Below are 22,076 nucleotides of genomic sequence, written 5' to 3' on the forward strand. Positions count from 1 at the left end.
AACTTTAAAAGCCAGAAGGGCATGGAATGATGTATTCCAAGTCCTGAAAGATAACAATTGTCAACAAAGGTTACCTTATCCTACAAAGCTATCTATTCAAATAGACAGAGAAATAAGGACATTTCATGACAAAAGCAGGCTAAAGGAGTATTTGAAGACAAAACTAGCTCTGCAGAAAATACTTGAAAGAATCCTCCATGCTGAAGCAAAAGAAAAGCACACATATAAGGATCCTGGAAAAACAAACAATACTCAAATACTAATTAACACAAGAGGCCAAAGGTAAAACTGGAAAAACTACAAAAAAATGCCAAAAGTGAATATACACCTTTCAATATTATCTCTTAATATCAACAGCCTCAATGTCCCAACCAAAAGGCATAGGTTTGCAGATTGGGTTAAAAGGGATTATCCTTCAATTTGTTGCCTCCAAGAAACCCACCTTTCTGCAAAGGATGGTCACTATCTTAGGGTGAAAGGTTGGAATACGATGTTTCAAGCAAATGGACCTAGAAAACAAGCAGGGGTTGCTATCCTAACATCTGACAAGGTAGACTTCAGTCCAAAATTAGTTAAGAAAGATAAAGAAGGCCACTTTATATTGATTAAAGGCACCCTCCAACAGGAGGACATTACAGTCATAAACATATATGCACTTAACATGGGGGGCCCCATATTCATCAACAAACACTATTAGAACTAAGGTCACAGATAACACCAAACACAGTGGTAGTGGGTGACTTCAACACCCCACTCTCATCAATTTTCCAGGTCATCCTGGCAAAAAATAAACAGAGAGGCATCTGGATTAAATGAGATCATAGAAGGAATGGACCTAACAAATATCTACAGGACATTTTATCCAAATGCTGCAGAATATACATTCTTTTCAGCAGAACATGGAACATTCTCTAAAATAGACCATATATTAGGGCACAAAGCAAATCTTAACAAATACGGAAAAATTAAAATAATTCCTTGCATTCTATCGGACCACAATGGAATCAAATGATAAATTAATAGCAAAAAAAGGCTATAGAGCATACACAAAATCATGGAAATTAAACAACACACTACTAAATGATGAATAGGTCAACAAGACATCAGGAAAGAAATCAAAAAATTTATAGAGTCAAACGATAATGAGAACACAACCTACCAAAATCTCTGGTACACAAAGAAGGCAGTCCTAAGAGGTAAATTTATAGCTTTAAGTGCCTATATTAAGAAATTAGAAAGGTTGCAAGTAAATAACCTAATGTTTCACCTCAAAGCCTTGGAAAAGGAAGAACAAGGCAAACCAAAAATCAGTAGATGGGAAGAAATATTAAAGATTAGGGCAGAAATTAATGAAATAGAAACCAAAAAGTGAGTCAATGATACAAAAGAGTTGGTTCTTTGAAAGGATAAACAAGATTGACAAACCCTTAGCAAATCTGACCAAAAGAAAGAGAGAAGACACACAAATTAATAAAATAGAGATGAACAAGGTAACAAGACAACAGATGCCAGAGAAATTTTAAAAAATCATAGGGACATACTATAAAAGCATATACTCCACAAAGTATGAAAATCTGAAAGAAATGGATGATTTCCTTGATTTTTATGACCTACCTAAATTAAAACAAGATGAGATTCATCACTTAAATAGACCTATAACAAGCATGGATATCCAAATAGTTATCAATAATCTCCCAACTAAAAAAAGTCCAGGCCCGGATGGATTCACTGCTGAATTTTACCAGTCCTTCAAGGAAGAATTAACACCATTGCTTCTTAAGCTTTTCCATAAAATAGAAAAAGAAGGAATCCTATCTAACTCCTTCTATGAAGCCAGCATCACCCTGATATCAAAACCAGGCAAAGATAGAACAAAAAAAGAAAATTGCAGACCAATCTCCCTCATGAACAGAGATGCAAAAATTCTCAACAAAATATTGGCAAACAGAACACAAGAGTATATCGAAAAGATCATTCACCCTGACCAAGTAGGCTTTCTCCCAGAGAAGCAGGGATGGTACAATATATGCAAATCTATAAATGTAATACATTATATAAATGGGTTGAAGGACAAAAATCATATGATCATCTCATTAGATGCAGAGAAAGCATTTGACAAAATCCAACATCCCTTCATGATAAAAGTCCTACAGAGACTGGGAATAGAAGGATCATATCTCAATATAATAAAGGCTATTTATGACAAGCCTACAGCCAACATATTACTAAATGGGGAAAAACTGGAAGCTTTCTCACTAAAATCAGGAACAAGACAAGGGTGTCCACTGTCCCCACAACAAGGCAAGAGACACACATAAAAGGGATCCCTTGTTCCTGGATTGGAAGAATCAATATTGTGAAAATGGCAATCTTACCAAAAGCAATCTAAACATTTAATGTAATACCCAGCAAAATTCCAATGGCATTCTTCACAGGTACAGAAAAAAAAATCCAAAAATTCATTTTGAATCACAAAAAACCTCGAATATCTAAAATAATACTGAGCAACAAATATAAGGTGGATGGTATCACCATGCCTGATTTTAACCTATACTACAGAGCCATAGTAACAAAAACAGTGTGGTACTGTCACAAAAGCAGACATGTAGATCAATGGAACAGAATAGAGGTCCCAGATATAAGTCCAGGTAGCTATAGCGACCTAATAGTTGATAAAAATGCCAAAAATACTCACTGGAGAAAAGACAGCCACTTCACCAAATGGTGCTGGGAAAACTGGATATATTTTGTAGAAGGATGAAAATAGATTCTTCTCTCTCTCCATTCACAAGAATTAAGTCCAAATGGATTAAAGACCTTACCATCAGACCTGAAACTCTGAAACTGTAGAAGAATGAAAATAGATGCTTCTCTCTCTCCATGTACAAGAATTAAATCCAAATGGACTAAAGACCTTAACATAAGACCAGAAACTCTGAAATTGCTAGAGGAAAAAGTACGGGAAACCCTTCAATATATTGGTCTTGGCAAAGACTTTCTGAATAAAACCCCAATTGCTCAGGCAATAAAACCACAAATTAACCACTGGGACCTCATGAAATTACAAAGATTTTTTTTTTTAATTTTTATGATTACAAAATATATCCCATGGTAATTCCCTCCATCCCCACCCCCACACTTTCCCATTTGAAATTCCATTCTCCATCATATTACCTCCCCATTACAATCATTGTAATTACATATTACAAAGATTTTTTACTGCAAAGGACATTGTGAATAAAGCAAAGAGGCAGCCTACAGAATGGGAAAAAATCTTTGCCAGCTATATATCTGATAGAGGATTAATATCTAGCATATACAAAGAATTCAAAAAGTTAAATAAGGGCTGGAGAGATGGCTTAGTGGTTAAGCACTTACCTGTGAAGCCTAAGGACCCTAATTCGAGGCTAGATTCCCCAGGACCCACATTAGCCAGATGCACAAGGGGGTGCACACATCTGGAGTTCGTTAGCAGTGGCTGGAAGCCCTGGTGCGCCCATTCTTTCTCTGTCTCCATGTGTGTCTCTCTCTCTGTCACACTCAAATAAATAAATAAATAAAAATGAACAAAAAAATTTCAAAAAAGTTAAATAATAAGAAATCAAACAAGCCAATTAAAAAATGGGCTATGGAGCTAAATAGAGAGTTCTCCAAAGAAAAAATACACATGTTCTCCCTCATATGTGGATACTAGATACAGATGATTGGGCTTCTGTGTGAGAAAGAAAAAACTCAGTAGCAGAGGCCAGTAAGTTTATAAGGAGATATAAAGGGAAGAGAAAGGAAGGGAGGAGGGTACTTAATAGGTTGGTATTGTATATATGTAAGTAGAAGAATAGATTAACGGGGGTGTAAAGGCCCAAAGTAAGGTCAGAGGAAGAGATTTAGTAAAGGAAAGGTGGAGGGAGGGCTAATCAAAATCTAAGAGGATGCAAATAAATCATATGGAATCCACTGGTTTCAGACAATGGAATACTCAGGAGCCATAGATCATTGTTAGAAAAATTTCAGTGCCAGGGATGGGATACCTCCAGTGAGTTGTTGGCCAGGAAGGTCCTTGATGCCTCCAAAACATTATAGGCCATTGCCGAGGCCCTTGGATTCCCACCAGGAATAGATGGTATGACCCTATTGGTGAAGACTCCACATACTTGGGCTGCAAGGCTACTGAGAAATCCTGCTGGAACTGAGCTGATAACCTCCCTCATGTAGACCAGCTGACAGAAAGCTGGAATAAGCCATTCTACATGTAGTTCAATGGGAGAAAGATACCACCAATGAAGATACTCAACAGCAGACACTGCAAGCCTTATAATTGGCCAGCCAGGCCAAATGAGCCAATAGGTGCAATTGTGGCAGTTCTGTCATGGTGGAAACCAACTGCCCTGCAATTGGACTGGAGGCCCACTCCATGGGGCGGGGAACACATCCCTGATACTTAAAACTTAAAACAGGGGTAGTCATGAGCCCTAGGGGTGTAACATCTGCTGATGTCTGGAAAAATGTATATACTATGCTTATCAAACTGCCCAGTAAGCACTTCTCTTAATATTTATACCCTTATATTAATGCTACTCTCACTTTTGGTTAAAGAACCTTCTTTTTTCAGATGGCAGTGACCTTGGGATGACTCAGAAGGTATCATAGTGCTGGAAAGAAGTGACTAGAGTACTGAGTAACATCTCGATCACACATTCCAAGGCTCAGGGTCTAATGCGGAAGAGGTGGCGGAAAGAATGTAAGAGGCAAAGGAAGGGTAGGGCTCCTTACAACGTGCCCCCTCCAGACATAAAATGGCCTGGATATCCATGACCTCATAGTGCCTGACACTACCTACACAAGACCATCATAAGAGGAGGAAAAGATCATGCCATCAAAATAAAAGAGAGACTAATTGAGATGGGCAGGGGATATGATGGAGAATGGAATTGAAAGGGGACAGTGAGGGGGGGAGGGAAGGTATTACCATGAGATATTTTTTACAATCATGGAAAATGTTAATAAAAATTGAGAAAAAAAATAAAGTAAAATATTTACAAAAAAAAAGAATCTCTTTTATGTTCATGTTTCATTTGTAAACCTTCTCAGAGAAAATCTCTGTTTGGTCTTTGTCTATTTTTAAAATTGAGTTGTTTTCTTAAATGTTCAGTTTTAAAGAGTTCATTGTATATTTGGGTAACTGTGTGTGTGTGTGTGTGTGTGTGTGTGTGTGTGTGTGCATGAGTGAGTGAAGGTGTGCCATGGTGTACATGGAGAGGTCCGAGTACAACCCTGTGTATCAATTCTTGCTTTACAACATGTTTGAGGCTGGGTCTCTCAGATACACTGAGAGTACAGTATCCAGCTTAATGTGTGTTCTAGGGAGTTAAACTCATGTCCTTAGACTTGCATAGCAAGCACTTTATCCAGAAAGTCATCTCTTCCAAGGAGACATCTTACTATTAGCTACACAAAATAACAAATAACCCTAAATATGCAACAAGTGATAAAAACAACTATACTGTAGAGGCATGTTGTATAGTAAATTCCTCCAAATTGAAACATTCCCTCCTGGAGGAAATAAGGAGTCAAATGGTCAACAAGTCTGGAAAAGCTGAAATATGAATTGTCACAAGACCACTCCCCAAGGTCACAGAAACAGTAAACAACTAATGACTGCCTGACTCTGACCATGCTCTACAGCCAATTCCTCTGAACTAAAACATTCCTTCCTAGAGGGAGAAGGGGGTCAGGATGTCAGGTAGTCTGGGGAAAACGTTGCAAAACTGTATCAAGGGTAACAACTGCTTGAGGAGAGGTTCTTAGACCAGCTGATCTGCTTGCTCCTTGTGGAGTGTACTCAGGGATGCACCTTCCAAGAGTCCTCAGCTATCTTGGAGTGGGCTTTCCCATTGCTCCTGTAAATAACCCTCTGTAAGCAAGACTAATAAACTCACTGGTTCACCAAAACTGGTTTTGGTACAAGTGTACTTAGGTCTGTCATCTGGGCTCTGTTTGGAGTGAAGAGCTGTGTGTTCATGTCTCCCCAGGTAAAAAGTTTCCTAGGACAAATCAATAACCCAATTAACTTATGGTCACAGTACTGAGACAATCCATCCTTGGGGGAACTTTAAAGATGACAAAGAAGCCTTGAGCTTCGTGCTCTTGTCACTGGGATTCTGACATGGTTCTCTGGGTCACACAGAAGTATGCAAATATAAGAACGAGGGGGGGCGTAGGATGCTGAGAAAGGAGAAAAACAAGGGCAGAGAGAGGAAGATGAGGAGGAGAGAGAGAGTCATCTGTACAGCAGGTCTGGATGGCCACTGAGCTTCAACACCCCAGAGATTGTTAACCAAAAGGGATGGATATCCCTTACACCCAGTGAATCCACTTATTACTAGTAAGGGGACAAAGAGATACTGTAGACTTTGTGGGGTGTCCTGGGGACACAATGTTTATGTGGCACTCTATGCCCAGTTCAACAGACCCTAGACCCTCTACATGAAGGATACATGGAGACTAATGACACCTCATTACAGACCTATCACAAATGGAGAAACTAATTTAAAGAAAACTAACAAGACAGCTAAGTGTCACTCCTGGTCTCTCACAGGAGCTTAGATCTATGAAAACAACTTCCAAGGGCATCAGTGGACCTTTGCATACAGGTTGTGTGTTGGACAATGCTAGTCATGGAGGCAAGTGCTCCAAGCATAAGAGTTAGAAACACTTGTCATAATTGTAGTTGTTAGGACAGTCTTGAAACTCTATATATTTGACTGAAATAACACCTTAGACCCATTGAAGAAAATAAACATCAACAAAAGGAGCGGGGAACCAAACATTGAATATGTGACACATGGGAAAATACATGGCATTGTGTAGATAAGGGAGGGAAGATGATGGCACACAGATCTTAAAGTCCAACCACTGGTTTGCTATATTGAAATAATTTTACCTTATCTCATTGTCAACACTTAATTGTCTGACAACACTGAGGTTAAGGGACACAGGGAGTGTTAACACTGTCTGTCTTTTACACCAACTCATGAAGATGAGCTCTCAAAATAGACCCAGAGAGGGCTGGAGAGATGGCTTAGCGGTTAAGCGCTTGCCTGTGAAGCCTAAGGACCCCGGTTCGAGGCTCGGTTCCCCAGGTCCCACGTTAGCCAGATACACAAGGGGGCGCACGCGTCTGGAGTTCATTTGCAGTGCTGGAAGGCCTGGCGCGCCCATTCTCTCTCTCTCCCCCTCCATCTGTCTTTCTCTCTATGTCTGTTGCTCTCAAATAAATAAATAAAAAATGAACAGAAAAAAAAATTAAAAAAAATATAGACCCAGAGAATACCAGAGTGTATCAAAAAGATCATTCACCCTGACCAAGTAGGTTTTATCCCAGAGATGCAGGGATGGTTCCACATACACAAATCTATAAATGTAATACATTATATAAATGGGTTGAAGGACAAAAATCACATGATCATCTCATTAGACACAGAGAAAGCATTTGACAAAATGCAACATCCCTTCATGATAAAAGTCCAAAGAGACTGGGAATAGAAGGAATATATCTCAATATAATAAAGGCTATTTATGACAAGCCTACAGCCAACATATTACTAAATGGGGAAAAACTGGAAGCTTTTCCACTAAAATCAGGAACAAGACAAGGGTGTCCACTGTCCCCACTTTTATTTAATATAGTTTTGGAAGTCTTAGCCATAGCAATAAGGCAAGAGACACACATAAAAGGGATACAAATTGGAAAGGAAGAGATCAAGTTATCATTATTTGCAGATGACATGATTCTATACATAAAGGACCCTAAAGACTATACTAGCAAACTGTTAGAGCTGATCAAAACCTGCAGCAATGTAGCAGGACACAAAATAAATACACAGAAATCAGTAGCCTTCATATATGCTAATAACAAACACACAGAGTATGAAATCAGAGAATCACTTCCATTCACAATTGCATCAAAAAAAATAAAGTACCTTGGAATAAACCTAACCAAGGAAGTTAAGAACCTCTACAATGAGAACTTTAAAACACTCATGTGAGAAATTGCAGAAGACACTAGAAACTGGAGAAACATCCTTTGTTCCTGTAGAAGAATCAATATTGTGAAAATGGCAATCTTACCAAAAGCAATCTACACATTTAATGCAATCCCTATCAAAATCCCAAAGGCTTTCATCATGGAAATAGAAAAAACCATCCAAAAATTCATTTGGAATCACAAAAAACCTCGAATATCTAACATAATACTGAGCAACTAAAATTAGGCTGGTGGTATCACCATACCTGATTTTAACCTATACTACAGAGCCATAGTAACAAAAAAAGTGTGGTACTGGCACAAAAACAGACATGTAGGTCAGTGGAACAGAATAGAGAACCCAGATGTAAGCCCAAGTAGCTATAGCCACCTGATATTCGATAAAAATGCCAAAAATACTCATTGGAGAAAAGACAGCCTCTTCAGCAAATGGTGTTGGGAAAACTGGATATATATCTGCAGAAGGATGAAAATAGATTCTTCTCTCTCGCCATGCACAAGAATTAAGTCCAAATGGATTAACGACCTTAACATCAGACCTGAAACTCTGAAACTGCTAGAGGAAAAAGTAGGGGAAATCCTCCAACATATTGGTCTTGGCAAAGACTTTCTGAATAAAACCCCAATTGCTCAGGCAATAAAACCACAGATTAATCACTGGGACCTCATGAAATTACAAAGATTTTGCACTGCAAAGGACACAGTGAAAAAAGCAAAGAGACAACCTACAGAATGGGAAAAATACTTTGCCAGCTATATATCTGATGGAGGATTAATTTCTAGGATATAATGAAGGTGTGGCACATTTATACAATGGACTTCTACTCAGCAGTAAAGAAAAATGAAGTTATGAAAAGTGCAGAAAAATGGATGGACCTGGAAAGGATTATACTAAGTGAGGTAACCCAGGCCCAGAAAGCCAAATGCCACATGTTCTCTCTCATATGTAGATCCTAGCTACAGATGACTGGGCTTCTGTGTGAGAAGGAAAATACTTGGTAGCAGAGGCCAGTAAGTTAAAAAGGCGACATAAAGGAAAGAGAAAGGAAGGGAGGAGGGTACTTAATAGGTTGATATTGTATATATGTAAGTACAATGATTGTTATGGGGAGGTAATATGATGGAGAATGGAATTTCAAAGGAGAAAGTGGGGGAGAGGGAGGGAATTAACATGGGATTTTTTTATAATCATGGAAAAGGCTAATAAATATTTAAAAATAAATAAATAAATAAACAAAAAAATTAAAAATAAATAAATAAAACCACAGATTAATCACTGGGACCTCATGAAATTATAAAGATTTTGCACTTCAAAGGACACAGTGAAAAAAGCAAAGAGGCAACCTACAGAATGGAAAAAAATCTCAACTTAGGAAATGTGAGGAAGAGCGGCAGTGAGCAACGGAGGAGCACACCACGAGATAGAAGAACACGTGGAGCAGCGAGAGAACCAGAGCAGCTGTGGCTCCCTCCCCTATCACACTGCCTGAGCCCAGCTCCGGCAAACAGAGCAGTGGTCCCAGGACCCGGCCACGCCAACTTGAGCCGACAGCGGGACCCAAGCAGGAGCAGAGTCCGGCAGCAACATCAGTGGCTCCGGCACTGGTAACAGCGGCCTCAGCAGTAGCAGCTCCAGTTGCAGCAGCAGCGGCAGACCCAGCAGCAGCACACCCAGGATCGGCAGCAGTGGCAGATCCCACAGCAGCAGCTTCAGTGGCAGCAGTGGCAGTGGACACAGCATCAGCAGCTTTAGCAGCAGTGGTGGATCCAGCAGTGGCAGCTACAGCAGCATCAGAGGCAGCAGCAGTGGTGGGCCCAGCAGCAGCAGCTTCAACAGTAGCGGCTACAGACCCAGCAGTGGCAGCTTTAGCAGCAGCAGTTCCAGCAGCAGGGGTGCTGATCTGCAGAGCCATACTTGCCAGGCTCGGTTTGCCCCGCAGGAAAAGCCAGTGCCCAGATCCAGAAATCAGAACAGCAGCCCAACGACCCAGACAGCAACTTGACTGAGACCAAAATCATCCAAGGTAACTGGGATTGCACCAGGGAAGGGTCTCACTTGGTCACAAGCTGAATAGGATCCATCAACAGACCAGAAATCTTAACCTCTGTGTTGACAGAGGATCTGGTTGTTATAATAAGTACTCTTGCATAAATACTCGGTGCTGTTTTTGATTGAATGTGTTTAGTTAAATTTTACAATCTACCTGTATTTTATTCCACTCAGCCTACTTGAATACTCCCATAGCAGGGAAACTCAACTGATAGGAACACCTTTGTAGATACTCTGAGAGTCTTAAGAAGCACACCTAACACCTTAAGCTCCTACCCTGAAAATATATAACATCAAATCAACTGATACAGCTAACAATACCCAGGTAGCTAGAAAATCCAAGCATTAACTTAATCCAAGATGCAAAAATATATACATTATAACACAAGAAACACTAAAAAGCAAGACGATATAAATCCACCTAAAAGTATTACTGCATCAGAAATGTCACCGAGTGAGAACAAGTAAGAGGAAATGCCTGAGAAAGAGTTCAAAAGAATGATTATAAATATGTTCAAAGAGGTCAAAGAAGAAATCAAAAGAATCAAAGAAGAAATCAAAGAGGAAATCAAAGGAATCAAAGAAGACACAGGACACCAATTTAATGAAACAAAGAAGGCAATACAAGACACAAATAAGGAAATAGAAATAATAAAGAAAAACCAGTCAGAATTACTAGCAATGAAGAACACAGTTAATGAAATAAAAAACTCTGTAGAAAATCTCACCAGTAGGATGGATGAGGGAGAGGACAGAATATCTAAGCTAGAAGACTGGGTGGCAGACCTAATGCAGTCCAACAAAGAGAAAGACAAACTTATAGAAAAGTATGAGTGGGAATTTCAAGATATTCGGGACACTATGAAAAGATCCAATATAAGAATTCAGGGCATAGTAGAAGGAGAAGAACTCCAATCCAGAGGCATAGTAGGCATCTTCAACAAAATCATAGAAGAAAATTTCCCCCAAATTGGGAAAGAGGTGCCAATGCAGATACAGGAAGCTTTTAGAACCCCAGCCAGACAAAACCTGGAAAGAACCTCTCCTCGCCATATTATAATCAAACTTCCAAACACAGACACCAAAGAAAAAATACTGAAAGCAGTTAGAGAGAAAAATCAAGTTACCTAAACAAGCAAGCCCATCAGGATTACAGCAGATTATTCAACACAAACTTTTAAAGCCAGAAGGGCTTGGAGTGATATATTCCAAGTTCTGAAAGATAACAACTGTCAACCAAGGTTTCTTTACCCTGAAAAGCTATCCATTCAAATAGACGGAGAAATAAGGACATTCCATGACAAAAGCAGGTTAAAGGAGTATTTGAAGACAAAACCAGTTCTACAGAAAATACTTGATAGAATCCTCCATGCTGAAGAAAAGGAAAAGCACACATATAAGGAACCTAGAAAAAACAAGCAATACTCAAATACTAGTTAGCAGAAGAGAGCACAGGTAGAACCGGAAGCACAAAAAAAAAAAAAAAGGCAAACATAAATGCACACCTTTCAATAATATCTCTTAATATCAACGGCCTCAATGCCCCAATGAAATGACATAGGTTTGCAGACTGGGTTAAAAAGCAGGATCCTACAATTTGTTGTCTCCAAGAAACTCACCTTTCTACAAAGGATAGACATTATCTTAGGGTGAAAGGTTGGAAAATGGTGTTTCAAGCAAATGGGCCTAGAAAACAAGCAGGGGTTGCTATAATAATATCGGACAAGGTAGAATTTAGTCCAACGTTAGTCAAGAAAGATAAGGAAGGTCACTTTATATTGATTAAGGGCACACTCCAACAGGAGGACATTACAATCTTAAACATATATGCACCTAACATGGGGGCTCCCAAATTTGTCAAACACACACTATTAGAACTAAGGTCACAGATAACACCAAACACAGTGGTGGTGGGTGACTTTAACACCCCACTCTCATCAATTGACAGGTCATCCCAGGAAAAATAAACAGAGAGGCATCTGGACTAAATGAGGTTATAGAAGGAATTGACCTAACAGATATATACAGGACATTTCATCCAGAGGCTGCAGAATATACATTCTTTTCAGCAACACATGGAACATTCTCTAAAATAGACCATATATTAGGACGCAAAGCAAATCTTAACAAATTCAGGAAAATTGAAACAATTCTTTGCATTCTATCTGACCACAATGGAATTAAACTACAAATGAGTAGCATGAAAGGCTATAGAGCATACACAAAATCATGGAAACTAAAGAATACACTACTAAATGATGAATGGGTCAATGAAGAAATCAAGAAGGAAATCAAAAAATTTATAGAGTCAAACGATAATGAGAACACAACCTACCAAAATCTCTGGAACACAATGAAGGCAGTCCTAAGAGGTAAATTTATAGCCTTAAGTGCCTATATTAAGAAATAAGAAAGGTCGCAGGTAAACGACCTAATGCTTCACCTTAAAGCCTTGGAAAAAGAAGAACAAGGGAAACCAAAAATCAGTAGACGGGAAGAAATAATAAAGATTAGTTCAGAAATTAATGAAATAGAAACAAAAAAAAATCCGAAGTATTAATGAAACAAAGAGTTGGTTCTTTGGAAGGATAAACAAGATTGATAAACCCTTAGCAAATCTGACCAAAAGACAGAGAGAAGAGACACAAATTAATAAAATCAGAGATGAACAAGGTAACATCACAACAGATTCCAGAGAAATTCAAAAAATCATAGGGACATACTATAAAAGCATATACCCCCCAAAGTATGAAAATCTCAAAGAAATAGATGATTTCTTTGATTTTTATGACCTACCTAAATTAAATCAAAATGAGATTAATCACTTACATAGACCTATAACAAACATGGAGATCCAAACAGTTATCAATAATCTCCCAAATAAAAAAAGCCCAGGCCCGGATGGATTCACTGCTGAATTTTACCAGACCTTTAAGGAAGAGCTAATACCATTGCTTCTTAAGCTTTTCCAGGAAATAGAAAAAGAAGGAATTCTACAAAACTCCTTCTATGAGACCAGCATCAAGCTGATACCAAAACCAGGCAAAGATAGAACAAAAAAAGAAAATTACAGACCAATCTCCCTCATGAACAGAGATGCCAAAATTCTCAACAAAATATTGGCAAACAGAATACAAGAGTATATCAAAAAGATCATTCACCCTGACCAAGTAGGCTTTATCCCAGAGATGCAGGGATGGTTCAACATATGCAAATCTATTAAAAAAAAATGGGCTGTGCAGCTAAATAGAGCATTCTCAAAAGAAGAAATACGAATGGCATATTAGCATCTAAAAAACTGTTCTACATCACTAGTCATCAGGGAAATGCAGATTAAAACTACATTGAGTTTCCATCTCACTCCTGTCAGACTTGCTACCATCATGAAAACAAATGATCATAAATGTTGGCGGGGATGTGGAAAAACAGGAACCCTTCTACACTGCTGGTGGGAATGCAATCTGGTCCAACCATTGTGGAAAACAGTGTGGAGGTTCCTGAAACAGCTAAAGATTGATCTACCATATGACCCAGCTATAGCACTCCTAGGCATATATCGAAAGGACTCATCTCATTTCCTTAGAAGTACATGCTCAACCATGTTTATTGTGCTCAATTTATAATAGCTGGGAAATGGAACCAGCCTAGATGTCCCTCAACTGATGAGTGGATAATGAAGATGTGGCACATTTATACAATGGAGTTCTACTCAGCGGTAAAGACAAATGAAGTTACGAAATTTGCAGAAAAATGGATGGACCTGGAAAGGATTATACTAAGTGATGTAACCCTGGCCCAGAAAGCCTAGAGCCACATGTTCATATGTGGATCCTAGCTACAGATGATTGGGCTTCTGTGTGAAAAGGAAAATACTTAGTAGCATTGGCCAGTAAGTTAAAAAGGAGATATAAAGGGAAGAGAAAGGAAGGGGGAGGGCACTTTATAGGTTGATATTGTATATATGTAAATACAATGATTGAAATGGGGAGTTAATATGATGGAGAATGGAATTTCAAAGGGGACAGTGTCAGGGGGGAGGGAGGGAATTACCATAGGATATTTTTTTTTATAATCATGGAAAATGTTAATAAAAACATTTAACTTTTTTGGTTCATTTTTATTGACTTGAGAGTAACAGAGAAAGAGGTAGGTAGATAGACAACGGGCGCGCCAGGGCTTCCAGCCACTGCAAACAAACTCCAGATGCGTGCACCCCCTTGTGCATCTGGCTAACATGGTCCTGGAGAATCGAACCTCGAACCAGGGTCCTTAGGCTTCACAGGCAAGCGCTTAACCGCTAAGCCACCCCTCCAGCCCAGTAAAAATTTTTAAATTAAAAAAATATAGACCCAGGCCCAGAAACAAGACATGAAGGACAATGTTGGAGACTGCTGTGGATGCACTGCCCCTCAAAAGATATGTTCAAGTCCCATAGGGTCATTGCAGGTGCATTAGTTACAATGAGGTCATATTGAGGCAGAACAGTCAGTGTCACTGGTATCTTAGAAGAGGAGAGAGGCAGAGACAGACTTGCACTAAGGGAGTAGACCATCTGAGGTGGGAGACCGATGGGAGTGGCATCTCAGACCATGCAGCTGGCCAAGGCTATGAGCCACCAGAGACGTGTGAACAGATCCTCCCTAGAGCCTGCAGGAGGAACCTTGCATGACCTGTCTGTGGCCTCCCGAACTGAGGAAAGAATCCCTATGATATTTCAGGGTGACCTACCTGTAGAACACCAATACAGAATGAGCAGGTGTGCCTGAATGCAAATACACAACAGAGGAAAAACAGGATGCACAGCTCCTGGCTAGATATATCAATCAACAAATGCAGGGTGCAGCTTTAGGAATACCTGCAAATGACACACTTGTGTAACTGGGAAGCAAGTAGAAAAAAGGCTAAAGGTGGGGAGGATGGTTCCTAGGGCAGCGTGTAAGGGCAGGTCACTACCAAAGTCGTTATCTTCCTTTACAGCTGCTTCCTGGCACTTGTCACATTATTAAACCTTGTGGCCAGGCATGGCTGCACATGTCCTTAATCCCAGCATTTGGCAGACAGAGATAGAAGGATGGCTGTGAGTTGGAGGCCAGCCTGAGACTACATAGTGAATTCCAGATCAGCTTGGTCTACAGTGAGACCCTACCTCAAAAAAATCAAAAAGCCGGGCTGAAGAGATGGCTTAGCTGTTAAGCGCTTGCCTGTGAAGCCTAAGGACCCTGGTTCAAGGCTCAATTCCCCAGGACCCATGTAAGCCATCTGCACAAGGGGGCGCATGCGTCTGGAAGGGAGGGAATTATCATGGGATATTTTTTTATAATCATGGAAAATGTTAATAAAAATTAAAAGACTAAAAAAAAAAAACTGGGCTGGAGGATGGCTTAGCAGTTAAGGCATTTGTCTGCAAAGCCAAAGGACCCAGGTTCAAGTCCCCAGGACCCACGTTAGCCAGATGCACAAGGGGGCGCACATGTCTGGAGTTCCTTTACAGTGGCTGGAGGCCCTAGCATGTGCCCATTCTCTCTCCCTCTTTCTCTGTCAAATAAATTAAAATAAATTTTTAAAGTTCGTTTGCAGTTGCTGGAAGCCTGGAAGTGCCCATTCTCTCTCTCTCTCTCTCTCTCTCTCTCTCTCTCTCTCTCTCTCTCTCTCTCTCTCCCTCCCTCCCTCCCTCCCTCCCTCTTTCTCTCTCTGTCTTTTGCTCTCAAATAAATAAAAATAATTAAAAAATAAAAAAAATAAAAAAGCCAAAAAATAAAATAGACCTTGGTGGAGTAAAACTGGATCATTGGTCTTTGTTATTAGCCCAATAAATGCACTTTTTTTTTTTTTTTTTGAGGCAGTGTCTCACTCTAGCCCAGGTTGACCTGGAACTCATAGCTGTATAGTCCCAGGATGGCCTCAAACCATGGCGATCTTCCTATCTCTACATCCCAAGTGCTGGGATTAAAGACATTTGCCATTATGCCTGACCAATCAATGCCTTAAAAAAAAAAAAATGATGGGGAGGTAATATGATGGAGAATGAAATTTCAAAGGGGAAAGTGGGTTGGGGGGGAAGGGAGGGAATTACCATGGTATATTTTTTTAAAATCATGGAAAATGTTAATAAAAATTAAAAGACTAAACAAAAAACTGAGCTGGAGGATGGCTTAGCAGTTAAGGCATTTGTCTGCAAAGCCAAAGGAGGTTCAAGTCCCCAAGACCCACGTTAGCCAGATGCACAAGGGGGCACACATGTCTGGAGTTTCCTTTACAGTGGCTGGAGGCCCTAGCATGTGCCCATTCTCTCTCCCTCTTTCTCTGTCAAATAAATTAAAATAAAATTTTAAAGTAAAAAACCTACATGCATACACATACATACATACATACATACATACCTACAATATGCAAGCAGAGAGAGAATGGGTGTGCCAGGGGCTCTAGCCACTGCAAACAAACTCTAGATGCATGTGCCACTTTGTGAATTTGGCTTTATGTTGGTACTATGGAATCAGACTCGGGGTTTTCAGACAAGGACCTTAACTGCTAAGCAATCTCTCTCCAGCCCTCAATACCTTTTAAAACACAATTTTATTTTATTTTATTTTTTTGGTTTTTTGAGGTAGGGTTTCACTCTTGCCCAGGCTGACCTGGAGTTCACTGTGTAGTCTCAGGGTGGCCTCGAACTCATGGCGATCCTCCTACCCCTGTGTGGTGGTTTGAATAGATGGCCCTCAATATATTCAGTTGTTTATTTGTTTGTAGATTGCATCACATCTACAGTCACCTGGCTGGAGGCAATGTCACTGGGTGGCTCTTAAGGTGTGGTGGTGGGTTCCAGATTTCAATCTAAAGGTATGCAAAGTGTGCCTAGCTGGAGTTCCTGAAGTGTGCTGTATGTGTGGCTTTTGATATTTAGGCTTGTGCTTCTCTCTCTTTGCTTGGACCTGTGAAGGCAGGCCAGCTTCTTCTGGCATTTATGGAACTTCCCCTGGATCTGTAAGCTTCAATAAATATCCTTTCCTCCATAACTGTGCCTGGTCTGGAAGTTTATCTCAGTGAACCTGAATCTGTCTGCTACACGGTGCCCCTCGAATGCTGGGATTAAAGGCGTGCACCACCACGCCCAGCAAAATACAATGACTTTAAAAAAATTCTGACCTTTCATCTCAGGGAAAAAAGGCACTTGAATTTAGCAGACTACATGGACAGCATGCAAGACCATCCCCAGCACCAAGACAGGGATGAGAGCTAAAATGCATTTAAACCATATATGCAAAAATGTGGAATTATATAAGAATATAGGCATATTAGTTCTAATAACTGTTTGAAAAATCCACAATTATTTGTAAAAATGCATGACAGTTAAATGACCACTCCAAGCCATTCCCCATCTCACTTGTTTCCATACCAGCTAACTGAAATGAGCCAAGGTTCAACAGTGTGCCCATCAGAAGATAAGTTATCACAGGTCTGAGTGTCAGTCCCCTCCTGGATAAGGACTGTCTTGTTCCAATGTTAACCTTCCACTCAAGTTAGCCACAGAGGATTGGTACATACTCTGCATGAACAGTTCTGTCATGTCTAGATCCAGTGGCAGAGAAAGTGTTGGTCAACTTGGGCCTAAATTCTCAAGTGGGCAATTGATTAACAATTCCATGTTATGACAGAATTTATCTAGTCCTGAAACTACAAGGAATCAGATAATGAAGATACAAGTGACAAGGCTGCTGTGACCTACTTCATCATCCTTCTGTTCTTTCTACTCTGGATCTTAACAACACAATGGCCAAAAGTCCTTTAGAAAAACCTATCTGAGGAGAGATGGCTTAGTAGGCACTTGCCTACAAAGCCAAAGGACCCAGGCTTGATTCCCCAAGATCCATGAAAGCTGGATACACAAGGTGGAGCATACGTCTGGAGTTTGTTTGCAGTGGCTAGAGGCCCTGGCGTGCCCATTCTCTCCCCCTCAGATAAATAAATAAATAATGAAATATTTAACAGAAAAGTCTAAATCTCAGCATTACTTACTCAATGGCTGCCAACTATTTTTTTAAAATATCCTTTTGTAAATATTTGGTTTTTATTAGTTATAGGAATACTAATATGTAAACAACACATGTGGGAACCATCCTTTCCTTCATCCCTGCCCCTTTTCTGAAGGGGCCCTCCTTGTTGGGGATGCAGGTCATCCCCATGGGAATTGTAGGACATGCATTATGTGGGCAGCAGTCAGTTATGCAGGAGAGGCAACACATCTGTGCATAATGTCCCAACTTGTTGCCCTAACAATCATTTTACCCCTCTTCCACAAAATTCCCTGAGCCACCTTGAGTATATTTTAAGTCTACTTCAGTGATGGGCTCTTAGGAGACTCTGGATCTCTGGTTTGGTAGGTATTGAGGGTCCTCAGTGTCTATCTCCTTCACCCTTGTGCTGATACCAGGTTCACCGAGAAAGCAGCACTCTCGCTCATTTTCCCAATTCCTCTGTAGTTTCAGCTTTTGCAAATTTTTAAAAATATTTTTATTTATTTATTTGCTAGCATACAGAAAGAGAGAGAATGGGCATGTCAGGGCTCTTGTTGTCGCAAATAAACTGAATACACATGCACTACTTTGTGCATCTGGCTTTATGTGGGTCCTGGGGAATTGAACCTGTGGCTGATAGGCTTTGCAAGCAAGCAGCTTTAATCACTGAGCCATCTCCCCAGCTTCACTACCTGCCAACTATTAATAGAACAAAATGTGAAGACCACGCCTGGTAAAATTACCAAAAAAGCTGGCTTGTTCTCTTAAATTCAGCCCCCTCCCCCAGACCTGCTCTGAGTCTGCACCCTGCCCTGCCTGACCTTGAACTCGCTGTGTAGTCCCCGGCTGGCCTTGAACTCAAGAGATTCTCCTACCTGGTCTCCAGAGTGCTGGGATTCAATTTGTATGTCACCACGACAGGTTTTAACTGTATGTTTTAAATATTCAAATCTCTAAACTTAACATACAAAGCATATAGCTGTTTTCACTCTGGGATCATACCTATTAAGGATGTAAAAAAGCAAATGTGGGCTGGAGAGATGGCTTAGCAGTTAAGTGCTTGCCTGTGAAGGCTAAGGACCTCCAATGGAGGCTCAATTCCCCAGGACCCTCGTTAGCCAGATGCACAAGGGGGCGCACACATCTGGAGTTCATTTGCAGTGACTGGAGGCCCTAGCGCACTCATTTTCTTTCTATGTCACTTTCAAATAAATAAAAAAAAATAAACAAGCAAAAAGCAAATGTTACCCACATGCTGGCCACTGGCTCATCACACTGCTCTGCTCTGCTCACAAGCACGTTTCCTAGGTTTTATCACCAGAACCCGGTCATTCCCACAGGACCAACTTGCCCAGTGTGACCTGTCTCTCTGCACACCAGGCCCTCAGGGTAGCCTTGCCCTTCTTACCACATCATGTAAGAAGCAAACTCATGAATTAAGATTGGAGCACAGCATGCACAGGGGTTTCTGTGTAGTCTCCTTGATGTGATGTCTACACCTCTCAAGTGAGGTTTCTATAGCCACAGTTCAATCCACCATCTGGAATATTGTTGTATTCCTACAAAAATGGACTTCAGTGGGCAGGGCTGATTCACTGGTCCCAGGGCATCCACTCCTGCTACCAAAACCTGAGCTACCTGAGGCTTTGGTAACTCTCCATAGCTGTAGGTACAAAACCTGGGCAGCCTCATCTCCCCCAGGGTTTTTCCTATACTCCTGTTCCCAGACCACTGCTCCTTCCCAGGGACTAGATTCCAAATACTCCCCAACCCCAATACATTGCAGGTTTCCCTGAGCAAGACTACTGCTACTCAGGATACCCCAGCTCTGCTCAAAATGGAAAGAATTGGCCACGTTACTGGACAACTGACCAAACCCAATCCGTTTTTAATATTTTTGTTTTCAAGGGGGTGGGGATGAGTGTATCAAGGCCTCTAGCCGCTGCAAGCCAGCTCTAGATCGATGAACCACTTTGTTCATCTGGCTTATGTGGGTTCTAGGGAATTGAACCTGGGTCCTTATGCTTTGAAGGCAAGTGCCTTAACTATCTCTCCAGCCCTATTTTGTTTCTTAAAGGCAGGGAACCTAGTCCCTCAAACCCAAGGTTCCTGACCTAGTTCTTCTGGCTAAGCCTGAGGCCTCCCAGATGCATACATTACCCAGAGCACTGCTTCTACTGTGAAAGCTTAACTGTTTATACTTGTCCCTCTACTGCCTAAAGCAAGCAAACTGGGACAAGCAGACATCAGAAAGCATATCACAAACAATGGACTAATGGCAAAAGTTCTGCTCTTCTCCATCCAGATCCTCTCTTCTTCCTTGGGAATCCTAGGTATAAACAACAGGACAGGAACGAGCAGAGATGAGACCTTTGCCCATGGGTCAGTAACAGCAAATTCGCCATGTGAACCACCACCTCGTGGAGCTGAAATGCTGAACTGCAGGCCTTACAGGGTGAACAGTAGCTGCAGCCACTTCAAGAGGCTTAAGGCAGGCTTCCAACAGATGAGACCTCATTTGCTCTTTATGACCCTGAGCCTACTCTAGGCACAGCCTAGACTGCAAGGTGTCCTATTGCCCAGCTCCACCTCTGGAGTGCTGGGATTTAGGAATAAGAGCTGAATTCAGAGTTAACTGCACCCAAATGGATTTAAGGTTGTTACCCAGGCTGCACTCACACCCACTTTTGCCCTTTGCCTATGGCTCAGCTCTTACCTTCTGGTTATCTCTGGCCTGTCTATCAAAGAAAGCAGTTCTGAGTCACCCTGGGAGCACTTCCCCAGGGACTTCTCTGGAAGTTTTTTCTCTCTTTAAAATATTTGTGAGGCAAGAATGAGTGTGCCAGGGCCTCTTGCCACTGCAAATTTAGGTGCATGCACCACTTCGTGTATCTAGCTTTGTAGGTACTGGGGAATCAAACCTAGGTCAGGCTTTGCAAACAAGCTTGTTCTGGAAATTTAAATGGATTTTTAGGAGCTCAGTGGTTAGATTCTCCAGTACCCATGTAAAGCCAGATGTGCAAAATGGTACATGTACCTAAAATTCCTTCACAGTAGTAGCAAGAGACCCCAGCATGTTCATTCTCCTCTCCTTGCAAATAAGTATCTTCAGTGCAAGGCCACCCTGAGACTACAGAGTTAATTCCACATTAGCCTGAGACCCTACCTCAGGAAAAAAAAAAAAAAAAAGCCGGACATGGTGGCACATGCCTTTAATCCCAGAACTCAAGAGAAAGAGGTAGGAGGATTGTTGAGTTTGAGGGCATCCTGAGACTAGTTAATTCCAGGTCAGCCTGGGCCAGAGCAAGACCCTACCTCACAAGAGCAAAAAAGAGGGAGGGGTGACTGGAGTGATGGCTTGACTTAGCAGTTAAGGCACTTGCCTTCACAGCTTAAGGACCCAGGTTCAATTCCCCAAGACCCACTTAAACCAGAGGCACAAGGTGTCTGGATTCTTTGCAGTGATTGGAGGCCTGGCACACACCTATTCTCTTCCTTTCGCTCTCAGATGAGTACTTGTAATTCAAAGCTGGTCTTACTCTAGTCCAGCCTGACCTGGAACTCATTCCGTAGTCTTCAGAATAGCCTGGAACTCACAGCGATTCCACCACTGCTTCCAGAATACTGGGATTAAAGTAGTGTACCACATTTGGTTTTTCAACTGGTTTAGACCAAAAACCTGCTCACATCAATCCTGCCTTCACTTTCATATAGAATCACACTTTTCCTCAGTGATTTTGTTCTAGTTAGTTTCCTAACTTTTTATTTGCAAGCAGTGAGAATGGGCATGCCAGGGCCTCTAGCCACTGCAAAGAAACTCCAGGTAAGTATGCCATTTTGTATATCTGGCTTTATGTGGGTATTGGGGAAATGAACCTGGGTCTTTAGACTTTGGAGCCATCTCCCCAGCCCCTAGTAAGCTCTTTCTAAATTCATGTGCAGTAACAATTCAGCTCTTCAAAGGTTCCCC

The sequence above is a fragment of the Jaculus jaculus genome, chromosome 8 (assembly GCF_020740685.1).
Source record: "Jaculus jaculus isolate mJacJac1 chromosome 8, mJacJac1.mat.Y.cur, whole genome shotgun sequence".
Lineage (NCBI taxonomy): Eukaryota > Metazoa > Chordata > Mammalia > Rodentia > Dipodidae > Jaculus > Jaculus jaculus.